General features: G+C 42.9%; 1 long non-coding RNA gene across 1 annotated transcript; it reads left to right on the forward strand.

The window, feature by feature from the left end:
• The first annotated feature begins 3,885 nt into the window (after positions 1–3,885).
• Positions 3,886–4,721, forward strand: LOC126295489 (uncharacterized). The gene is made up of 3 exons (XR_007552497.1): positions 3,886–3,987; positions 4,111–4,259; positions 4,339–4,721. It is a non-coding gene; the product is annotated as an uncharacterized LOC126295489 (long non-coding RNA).
• The last annotated feature ends 7,481 nt before the right edge of the window (positions 4,722–12,202 follow it).

Below are 12,202 nucleotides of genomic sequence, written 5' to 3' on the forward strand. Positions count from 1 at the left end.
AATGAAGGATGTATAATGGTACAAATCAACTTTCACAGCCCACAGTAACCTTCGATGGTATGACTTGTGAGTGAGTGAGATGTTTCAGTTATCTGGGAGCGAAGATAGAAGCAAATGACAGCACTTTGACAGAAATTAAGGCTCGCATACAAATCCATGATATTTTGGAATTCTCTGACATTTTAAATCCAAGCTTCTATCACGAGAGACAAAGTGCCGATTCTACAAAATGCTGATACACCTAGCACTGACATATGGTTCAGAAACGTGGACGACTACAGAGCAGGGTGAAGGTAGACTGACATCATACAAAGGAGTACATTGAGGAGAGTCTTTGACTCTGTGTATGAAAATGGGAGTTGGAGAATGCAAAGGAATGATGAGCTTTATGTCTGCTGTAAGGAGGACGGTGTGGTCGAGTTCATAAATTTGTGGAGATTGAGATGGGCTGGACACGTAATACGACACACTGAGACAGATCCTGCAAGGAAAACCTGCTGCAGTGAACCTGGAGGAAGAAGAACAAGAGGACGACCAAGGCTGAGATGGAGTGATGAAGTTGAAGAAGACACTGTCCGAGTTGGTTGCCATAACTAGAGGTCTACAGTGTAGTCCAAGGAGGAATGGTAGAAAATTATCGAGGAGTCCAAGCCCCTACCTGGGATGTAATGCCAATGTAAGGAACAGGAATCCAATATATCGATATTTTTAAGGGTATAATTGTAGGACATGGATGTATCGAAGAAATTATCGATATGTCGACAGGAAATATATCGACATACCAGCCAAAAAGTACTGGCTGCACATTGTAAATATACTGCCAGTTTTAGAGCTGTATAATTAAGATTTGATGTATTATTAGATATTCTGTACATTATGAAGTTGGCAGCATTCCCCTTAGAGCAATAACTGAAAGGAAAACGGTGCATGTTCATGCTTGGCGACAACCACTTTGCTAACAGTGTTAACTACAGGTCAGTGGCACAATATAAGGTGAAACATATCTGACTTATCTGGAACACATCATGCCGTCTTCCCTATTCTTTTTTTCATTTTGCAAAGGCCAGCGACCCAGAAGTTATAGTGTCAAATTTACGTGGTGAAACTAGACGTTGCAGTTTCTGTTGGCAGCAATGTCAATATTTCGTCTCACACGTCCTGCTCATCGCAAAGACCAAACTTGTAATTTAGATTTTTTAAAATTAGTTTCAACAGTTGTTTTTGAAGAATGTCAATAAGAATAAATGATATATTAGTTGCGTTAAAAATTGTTTTTTAACGGAACTGGTGTACTATTTCTTCACACGTCGGATATCTTGTTATTCCATTCTCACGGTCCCCTATCGGACTTCTTCTTTGTGCCATCTGTATTTGTTTCTCACAGTGACAGAGAAAGACTGGTCGGGGTGAAAGCATGAATGTGAAGTTAAGTTCTACTAGTATTTCAACTAACAACTTCAAATATTTACCGGAAATTGTGGAAAAAAATAATATAAAATAATAATATCGGCATTTGATACTGCAATTTCGATATCAATATATCGATGAAGAAAAATTTCCCCGAACTATATTGGTACAATTTAAAAAATATCGATAGATCATTGGTAGCGTAGGGTCGGCAAGTAACCACACCTCCGGTTTTGGGCGAACTCAACTGTAGGTAATTTATCGTGGACAAATGAACTCCACTGATTCCGAAAAATGGTTTGCAGTTACGGTAGTTCCTAATATTCCACCCAATTCTGTAATGGTGACGGGTAATGCGGCATACCCAGCAAAGTTGACAGAGCGCCTAATAAATAAGGTCTCAGGATCACAATGTTAGAGTGGTTTCGAGACAGAAAAATAAACTTCAACGACTGAGAAAGGCTGGACTGTTAGCTCAAATAAAATGCAACAAACCAGCCTAGGTCATGGATAAAATCGCTGAGAGCAGAGGCTGTTTGCTGGCCTGTAACTACGATTTGAATCCTACAGAATTTTAATGGGCCAAAATAAAACGCGGTTTCAGGAGAAAAATGTAACTGGTTACATGTAGAAGGAAACACTGCAGAATCTTGTTAAGGGTGCCTTCTTTTCAGTTACTGCACAGGACTGGCGAGGTTACTGTGGAAAATTGCAGCAGCTGAAGCAAGACTATAATTATAGAATAATTGAAATGACTACTGTTGAAGTTATCATAAATACCACACTCTCAAGAAATGACGATGATCTTGAATCAAGCAAAGATGACAATGATTTTTAGTGAACATCATATTGACCATTCTTTCGGCATAGTTTCTGCTAGGATCTGCTTAATAAATGCAATGTGCAAACGTTACAAAAATGAGATTTTGTCTACCGATTTATAGTGCCATAAACTTTACATTCATCTACTTCGATCTTTCATTGTCTTAGATTAATAAATAATAAGTAAGTCGTGGGTGAAAGTCTTGTGCATGAATATGTCGCAATAGGCTTCCCCCCCCCCCCCCCCCCCCCCCAACACCCCGTTGATGGATAACACCGGGAAACCCTCGTCAACTACTTGCAAGTCCACCGTGCATCCATACTGGCAGTCATCAGAAAAATGAAAGCACATAAATGAATTTTAAATGTTTTTTTATAGAATTGTTGTACCGTTTCTTTCAGGGTAGCAGTTACAGTGCAGTCCTGAAGCCAACCGAACTATTTTGTCAACAAATATAGCATCCAAAAAATATTGTAATGTTTACACAAGGTGAGACTCAATAGCTGTAAGATATTATATAAAATGCATTTTAACCATCAGCTGTTTATTTGTCCCATTACTCATCTACCAGTTTCGATTACTCATCGTCATCTAGCATGTAGGGTACAATAGATTCGTTTGAAGCTGAACAATATTGAAATTAACCAGTGAAATTGTGCAAACAATTTGTCACAGAATACTGACAGTCATATCTTATGCCTGCCAGACGGACAGACATCGTGTTAAATATACTTCTGACACCAACATTGATGTATACGGGCAGGGAAGGGGGGACTAGGCGGTTACGTGCGCCTCGTGGCGGCAGCGTGCCAGGATCTGCAGTGGGCATCCAGGGCTGCCGTTGGATGACAGAACAGGAAATTAAGTACAACGAAGAGGATGTACTTCGAGGTACAGCGTACAAGGGGCGCGCCTAGCGTCGGAAGTTGCCACGTTTGGGCCAGTCTAGGAGGTCGAACAGTTAATTGAAACAGGTAACGGAAGGGGAAGCGGTTCAAGTTAACATACGTTGGTGGCCGGTTATGAAAAGCAGAGCCAGAGGCTCTGACTTCCAAAGAGACGTCTGTTCTGCTCGAGGTCTGGATCACAAGAGAGAGAGGCAACCGCGTTCCGCACCGCAGAACACTCCAGCATCCACGAACGTGACCTGTATCCCAAGAACGCTATTGGCTAAAACCAATGGCGTGAATTCGCTAGCAGTTTCAGAGAGGCGTCTCTCATCAGCAGCTTTAACTGGACAGAGCTGCCTCGGTTTCGAAAGGCAAGCGACTAGTGTCACGTAGGCACAGCGTTAAGTTGCGCTAGGAGTCAACTTGTAAAGATTTGACTGGGCCTTCGAAATGAATTTTTTAAACCAATTCTTTAAAATATTCCTTGACTGGCCGCCACCATGTACAATCACAGAAGAAACTAGTCTGCTGTACTCTCTCTCATGGATAACGGCTAATATCAGAAACCGGTAGTTGATTAATGGGGCAAACAAGCAGCTGAAGGTTAAAATGCATCTTATAAACAAAATGTATGGTTTTTTGCCAACCCACACATGAACAATAATGCGTGACTTGGTATCTTCTGCATGTACTGCACAGTGGTTCGATGTAGATGAAACTAGATTTTAAAATTATTTCCCGCGTTGTTATTGAACTGTTTGGCAGAATAACCGGTAGATGGTTCTGCAGTATGCGCTTTTGGACTTGTTATCGATCTGATCCGTCTGTTGTTGCCGGACACGAGCCAAGACAATTGTGCGTTGACAGGTGACGAAATACTTGTTGATGCTGTTTTATTTACATTTCACGTTGACATCGAAATATGGCTTTTGTTTAATGTTGCTTATGTCAGTATGGGCTGTAATGGATTTTACGACTTCATGTTCACAGTTGCACACCACCAATTAACGGCGCCCTTGCAGCCGTTTCTTAGTTGTGTATATATGCTTCGCTGACACTCTGAACATGAAAATTTGAGTTGGAAATCGCCAACACGTCTTAAGGTCAACTGTCAGAAGAAAGACAAGCATATATTCCAGGTTAGCAAAGCTAAACGCTGTCAAAATATGGCGGTTGGTGATCGTTAGTAAAAAAACATAAATTTCCTTACGTTTGTAGGTAAACTTCACGTATGCAAATCTGAGGTTGATGTTTGAAGATTTCCAGCCTGCGGTGTATGGCGGACGCCTCTGCCACTTCGAGGCAACACTTTTACCGGTATTTCCAGCTGTGCAATGTAATTTGGCAACATATAGTTTGATCCTGTATCAGAAACGGTTTTGGTGCAAATGTTGCCTGTTTGTTTACACTTGTATCTGATATGATAACGTAATACTGTTTGAGTATGTATTTGTGAATAACCATTTTGATTTTTCACCATTTCTATTCTTGATCAGATTTTGACATTATGTTAAAAACTTGAACCATTACTGTGACTCCTGTATTATTTCTTTAGTGTTCTTAGACAAATACAAGATTTTATTTTGGATGGTTACACAGTATGTTGCAGTTTGTCATGTGTGCAGTCAGTCATCACAACAACAACAAAAATCAATACATCTTAAGTCAGTGATTTAGTAGTTATTCATTTAAATTTATTTTTGTATGTTGTAACCATATGGTGACTTTTGCAAACATCATATTGTTCACAAAGGTATGGTACATATAAAATATTTGTGTACAAAGTTTTAATACATGTGTAGGTACAATCTGCTGCTAATTTTGTGTTGTACAATGTTGCACAGTTTTCCCTCTGAAGATTACCATCCAAGAACAAAATAATATGTTTACAGTGTTCATTATTTGTACGTGAATTCCACGAATATTTCCTACAGATCTGTAGCATGAATTGCTTTCTTTAAACTGCAGTAACTGTGCTTTTGTACTATTGCCTTTTAGGCCCTTGTTACTAAACTATTTACTAGTCACTTCTTTTGTCGTGTGTTACATCCTCCTCATTCTCTCTCACCATAAAGCAGCAGACTGACTAGTCAGCACGAGTCACATTGTGTGTGATGTTGGAGTTTGTGCAGCATCATCTACACACCCCTGGTGCAAGCATCCTGCATTGCTGTTTCACCCGTAGACTAAATGCTCAGTTTTTAAAAAAATAATTTATATTTGTACAGTATTTATGTCCTTTTAGGTATGTAGACAGGAGTTCCTGAGATGGGTGTTTGATATTACACACCCTCAGTTTCTACGACAGAAGTGCGCAGTTCACCAGATAGAAAGCCTTTGTGAGAGCTAAAAATGTGTCCACAGAAGTAGAAATGAGCAGATAGGTTATTCCCCTGATACGAGATCTTTAAATACATTTTAGTGATAAGAAACTCTTTTTATGCCACGTCATAACGGCTTTGTTTTAAATTTTTTAAGTACCTCTGAAGTCAGTTGTAAGTTTCGATACCTGTGTAAAGAGGCCTGTTGTCCGTGCTGTGTCTCGCCAAGTGATTGTCAGATCTCTCCCACTGCTATAATGTTTGCACTCCCGTTTAGATCGTACAGCGCTCATGTTTTGTAGTTAGTTGTGTACTTTCAGAAATGTATGTGTGCTGAACATAACACCTGGCTGTGTCCCGTGATGTGATGATGAGGTAGCGCTTTGTGTTATATGTTTGTGAACAGGAAGAAGAAAAGAACATGTGCAGTATTGCCTTTGTATCAGTATTAATTTTTGGAGCATAGGTTCTGGAGACAGACTGACCTGTAGAAGTGTAGGTCAGATGAAAAGCAGACAGTTCGGTCGAGAGTTGAAAAAACTGACGAATGTGAATATGAAGTCTAAGTTGTAGTGACATTCAGATCTTTAGTGTAGACTGAAATCTATATTAGGTCGAAATTTGACAGTAGTTAGTTACATGTTACGTAAATTGTTCAAATGATTTTATTAATTGAAATTATGTGGAACGAGGCAGTTTACAAGATATGAATATGTGATTAGTGTTAACATTAATGAATGCATTATCATCTTCAGTCCTGCTCGTGCAACAGTATGGTCGTGAATTGGTGCGGAATGCTTCAGTATAATTAATTTGGTACTATTGAACAGCTCTTTCTACAACTCATTGTAGCTGAGATTGCACAGAATCCTTTACTAACTAATTTTGAGGGATGGACGCAATTTGTATGTTTGGCTGCAGCACATCCCCATGTGTGATGAGTGGATGCTCTGATGTACACATTTGCTCAAAGTTCAGAACTGAACATTGTATTCAACTTCATAAAAAACTGCATGTGATTTTACCGAGGCAGGTGCCTGCCTGATATTACGTCAAGGAAAGCTGTTGTATAATTTCCTTGCCATTGTCAGACCGACATGCCAATGAATCCGTCCAGATTTACACCTTAGTTGGAAGTATGCCAAGACTTGGTCTTACTAAGGTTTGCTGCCTAGGCAATTACTTTCAAAATAATTCATTGAGAGCTGTAAAACACAAGAAGAATCAAGTGCCAGATTATTCTAATTGGGTTGCAAATGCATTGTATCATGAATTTCATCTTGATTTGTTTGTGTTCTTATTTTGTGTGAAAAGTTAGGTGTTTGTGTATACAGAATTAATGCAGGTCTGTCTTCTGTCAAGGTCTTGCAAGATTATTCAGTGCCAGAAATCACAAAGGTAGACCTAGTCTGTTTACAGTGCACACCAGTTGTAAACACAACTGTAACAGGCCACTAATACATTGAAACATATATGTGTGTAATTGTTAATAGTAGTACGACTGTCAGTGACAGATGTGTATGCTGCTACAGTTAGTTAATAGTTTGGGGTTGGTTCGTGACAGTTCTGACTTCCAGATTCACTGGGGTGAATATTTATTTCATATTGGCCCCATGATACCTGATGGAAAGATCGGGACCTGTCAGTAAATGACACAGAATGAAACATTACAAAATCGTGTAGAGTATCATAACATTTATGCAGTTTATGGCGTGATCTTACAGACAATGAGTTTGGCATTAAGTATGTATGAGTAGGCTAAAGTTTACAATGGGCCGTCCATGCAAAGATGTTCTTCATCATCACCACCATCATCATCTAATGAGTGGGAGGAGTTGACATTAAGAAATTCTTTTAATTTCCTTTTAAATGCTACATGGTTGATATGACAGACTTTTGATGCTATTAGGTAAGTGACCAAAGACTTTTGTGGCAGCATAATTTACCCCCTTCTGAGCCAAAGTTAGATTTAACCTTGAGTAGTGAAGATCATCCTTTCTCCTAGTGTTTTAGCCACGTACACTGCTATTACTTTTGAATTTGTTCGGATTGTTAATAACAAATTTCATTAAGTGAATATATACAGGGTGTTTCAAAAATGACCGGTATATTTGAAACGGCAATACAAACTAAACGAGCAGCGATAGAAATACACCGTTTGTTGCAGTATGCTTGGGACAACAGTACATTTTCAGGTGGACAAACTTTCGAAATTACAGTAGTTACAATTGTCAACAACAGATGGCGCTGCGGTCTGGGAAACTCTATAGTACGATATTTTCCACATATCCACCATTGTCTCTGAATGAAATTATCCCAAACCTTTGACAACGTGTCTGGTGGAATGGCTTCACATGCAGATGAGATGTACTGCCTCAGCTGTTCAATTGTTTCTGGATTCTGGCGGTACACCTGGTCTTTCAAGTGTCCCCACAGAAAGAAGTCACAGGAGTTCATGTCTGGCGAATAGGGAGGCCAATCCACGCCGCCTCCTGTATGTTTCGGATAGCCCAAAGCAATCACACGATCATCGAAATATTCATTCAGGAAATTAAAGACGTCGGCCGTGCGATGTGGGTGGGCACCATCTTGCATAAACCACGAGGTGTTCGCAGTGTCATCTAAGGCAGTTTGTACCGCCACAAATTCACGAAGAATGTCCAGATAGCGTGATGCAGTAATCGTTTCGGATCTGAAAAATGGGCCAATGATTCCTTTGGAAGAAATGGCGGCCCAGACCAGTACTTTTTGAGGATGGAGGGACGATGGGACTGCAACATGGGGCTTTTCGGTTCCCCGTATGCGCCAGTTCTGTTTATTGACGAAGCCGTCCAGGTAAAAATAAGCTTCGTCAGTAAACCAAATGCTGCCCACATGCATATCGCCGTCATCAGTCCTGTGCACTATATCGTTAGCGAATGTCTGTCGTGCAGCAATGGTAGCGGCGCTGAGGGGGTTGCCGCGTTTGAATTTTGTATGGATAGAGTTGTAAACTCTGGCGCATGAGACGATACGTGGACGTTGGCGTCATTTGCACCGCAGCTGCAACACGGCGAACGGAAACCCGGGGCCACTGTCGGATCACCTGCTGCACTAACTGCGCGTTGCCCTCTGTGGTTGCCGTACGCGGTCACCCTACCTTTCCAGCACATTCATCCGTCACGTTCCCAGTCCATTGAAATTTTTCAAACAGATCCTTTATTGTATCGCTTTTCGGTCCTTTGGTTACATTAAACCTCTGTTTAAAACTTCGTCTTGTTGCGACAACACTGTGTTCTAGGCGGTGGAATTCCAACACCAGAAAAATCCTCTGTTCTAAGGAATAAACCATGTTGTCCACAGCACACTTGCACGTTGTGAGCAGCACACGCTTACAGCAGAAAGACGACGTACAGAATGGCGCACCCACAGACTGCGTTGTCTTCTATATCTTTCACATGACTTGCAGCACCATCTGTTGTTGAAAATTGTAACTACTGTAATTTCGAAAGTTTGTCCGCCTGAAAATGTACTGTTGTCCCAAGCATATTGCAACAAACGGTGTATTTCTATCGCTGCTCGTTTAGTTTTTATTGCCGTTTCAAATATATCGGTCATTTTTGAAACACCCTGTATATTAAAAACAAAGATTCCAAGACTTACCAAGTGGGAAAGTGCCAGTAGACAGGCACAATAAAATAACACACAAACACTCACACAAAATTTCTAGCTTTCGCAACCGGCGGTTGCTTTGTCAGGAAAGAGGGAAGGAGAAGGAAAGCTGAAAGTATGTGGGTTTTAAGGGACAGGGTAAGGAGTCATTCCAATTCCGGGAGCGGAAAGACTTACCTTAGGGACACACACACACACACACACACACACACACACACACACACACACACACACACACACACACACACACACACACATTTAAAGGCAAAGAGTATGGGCAGAGATGTAAGTCGAGGCGGAAGTGTGGAGGCAAAGATGATGTTGAATGACAGGTGAGGTATGAGTGGCGGCAACTTGAAATTAGCGAAGATTGAGGCCTGGTGGATAACGAGAAGGGCAAGTTCCCATCTCCGGAGTACAGATAGGTTGGTGTTGGTGGGAACGTAAGTATCCAGATAACTCGGACGGTGTAACACTGTGCCAAGATGTGCTGGCCGTGCACCAAGGCATGTTTAGCCACAGGGTGCTCCTCATTACCAACAAACACTGTCTGCCTGTGTCCATTCATGCGAATGGACAGTTTGTTGCTGGTCATTCCCACATAGAAAGGGTCACAGTGTAGGCAGGTCAGTTGGTAAATCACGTGGGTGCTTTCACACGTGGCTCTGCCTTTGATCGTGTACACCTTCCGGGTTACAGGACTGGAGTAGGTGGTGGTGGGAGGGTGCATAGGACAGGTTTTACACCGGGGGCATTGCAAGGGTAGGAGCCCGAGGGTAGGGAAGGTGGTTTGGGGATTTCATAGGGACGAACCAAGAGGTTACGAAGGTTAGTTGGACGGCGGAAAGACACTCTTGGTGGAGTGGGGAGGATTTCGTGAAGGATGGATCTCATTTCGGGGCAGGATTTTAGGAAGTCGTATCCCTGCTGGAGAGCCACATTCAGAGTCTGATCCAGTCCCGGGAAGTATCCTGTCACAAGTGGGGCACTTTTGTGGTTCTTCTGTGGGAGGTTCTGGGTTTGAGGGGATGAGGAAGTGGCTCTGGTTATCTGCTTCTGTACCAGGTCGGGAGGGTAGTTGCGGGATGCGAAAGCTGTTTTCAGGTTGTTGGTGTAATGGTCCAGGGATTCAGGACTGGAGCAGATTCGTTTGCCACGAAGGCCTAGGCTGTAGGGAAGGGACCGTTTGATATGGAATGGGTGGCAGCTGTCATAATGGAGGTACTGTTGCTTGTTGGTGGGTTTGATGTGGACGGATGTGTGAAGCTGGCCATTGGACAGATGGAGGTCAACATCAAGGAAAGTGGCATGGGATTTGGAGTAGGACCAGGTGAATCTGATGGAACCAAAGGAGTTGAGGTTGGAGAGGAAATTCTGGAGTTGTTCTTCACTGTGAGTCCAGATCATGAAGATGTCGTCAATAAATCTGTACCAAACTTTGGGATGGCAGGCTTGGGTAACCAAGAAGGCTTCCTCTAAGCGACCCATAAATAGGCTGGCGTACGAGGGGGCCATCATGGTACCCATGGCTGTTCCCTTTAATTGTTGGTATGTCTGGCCTTCAAAAGTGAAGAAGTTGTGGGTCAGGATGAAGCCGGCTAAGGTGACGAGGAAAGAGGTTTTATGTAGGGTGGCAGGTGATTGGCGTGAAAGGAAGTGCTCTATTGCAGCGAGGCCCTGGACGTGCGGGATATTTGTGTATAGGGAAGTGGCATCAATGGTTACAAGGATGGTTTCCGGGGGTAACAGACTGGGTACGGATTCCAGGCGTTCGAGAAAGTGGTTGGTGTCTTTGATGAAGGATGGGAGACTGCATGTAATGGGTTGAAGGTGTTGATCTACATAGGCAGAGATACGTTCTGTGGGGGCTCGGTAACCAGCTACAATGGGGCGGCCGGGATGATTGGGTTTGTGAATTTTAGGAAGTAGGTAGAAGGTAGGAGTGCGAGGTGTCGGTGGGGTGAGGAGTTTGATGGAGTCAGGTGAAAGGTTTTGTAGGGGGCCTAAGGTTCTGAGGATTCCTTGAAGCTCCGCCTGGACATCAGGAATGGGATTACCTTGGCAAACTTTGTATGTAGAGTCGTCTGGAAGCTGATGCAGTCCCTCAGCCACATACTCCCGACGATCAAGTACCACGCTCGTGGAACCCTTGTCAGCCGGAAGAATGACGATGGATCGGTCAGCTTTCAGATCACGGATAGCCTGGGCTTCGGCTTTGGTGATGTTGGTAGTAGGATTAAGGTTTTTCAAGAAAGATTGAGCGGCAAGGCTGGAAGTGAGAAATTCCTGGAAGGTTTGGAGTGGGTGATTTTGAGGAAGAGGAGGTGGGTCCCGCTGTGATGGAGGACGGAACTCTTCCAGGCAGGGTTCAATTTGGGTAGTGTCTTGGGGAGTTGGATCATTAGGAGTGGGATCAGGATTATTTTCCTTCGTGGCAAAGTGATATTTCCAGCAGAGACTACGAGTGTAGGACAGTAAATCTTTGACAAGGCAGTTTGGTTTAACCTGGGAGTGGGCCTGAAGTTGAGGCCTTTGGATAGGACAGAGGTTTCGGATTGGGAGAGGGGTTTGGAGGAAAGGTTAACTACTGAATTGGGGTGTTGTGGTTCCAGATTGTGTTGACTAGAATTTTGAGGTGTTGGGGGGAGTGGAGCTGGAAGTGGGAGATTGAGTAGATAGGAGAGACTGGGTCTGTGTGCAATGAGAGGAGGTTGAGGTTTGTTGGAAAGGTTGTGGAGGGTGAGTGAGTTGCCTTTCCGGAGGTGGGAAACCAGGAGATTGGATAGTTTTTTGAGGTGGAGGGTGGCATGCTGTTCTAATTTGCGGTTGGCCTGTAGGAGGATGCTATGAACAGCCGGTGTGGATGTGGGAGAGGAAAGATTGAGGACTTTGATTTGGGATAGGAGTTGACGGGCGTGTTCATTGGCCGAGTCGATGTATAGGTGAAGGCTTAGGCGGGTGAGGGCTATGGATTGTGCAGTTTGGAAGTGGTATAGGACTGATGGAAAGGAGGATTGCAGCCAGAGATGGGAACTTTAAGTGTGAGGCCTTTGGGGGTAATGCCAAATGTCAGACAAGCCTGAGTAAATAAAATATGGGAGCGTAATCTG

This window comes from Schistocerca gregaria, chromosome 11, assembly GCF_023897955.1.
Source record: "Schistocerca gregaria isolate iqSchGreg1 chromosome 11, iqSchGreg1.2, whole genome shotgun sequence".
NCBI lineage: Eukaryota > Metazoa > Arthropoda > Insecta > Orthoptera > Acrididae > Schistocerca > Schistocerca gregaria.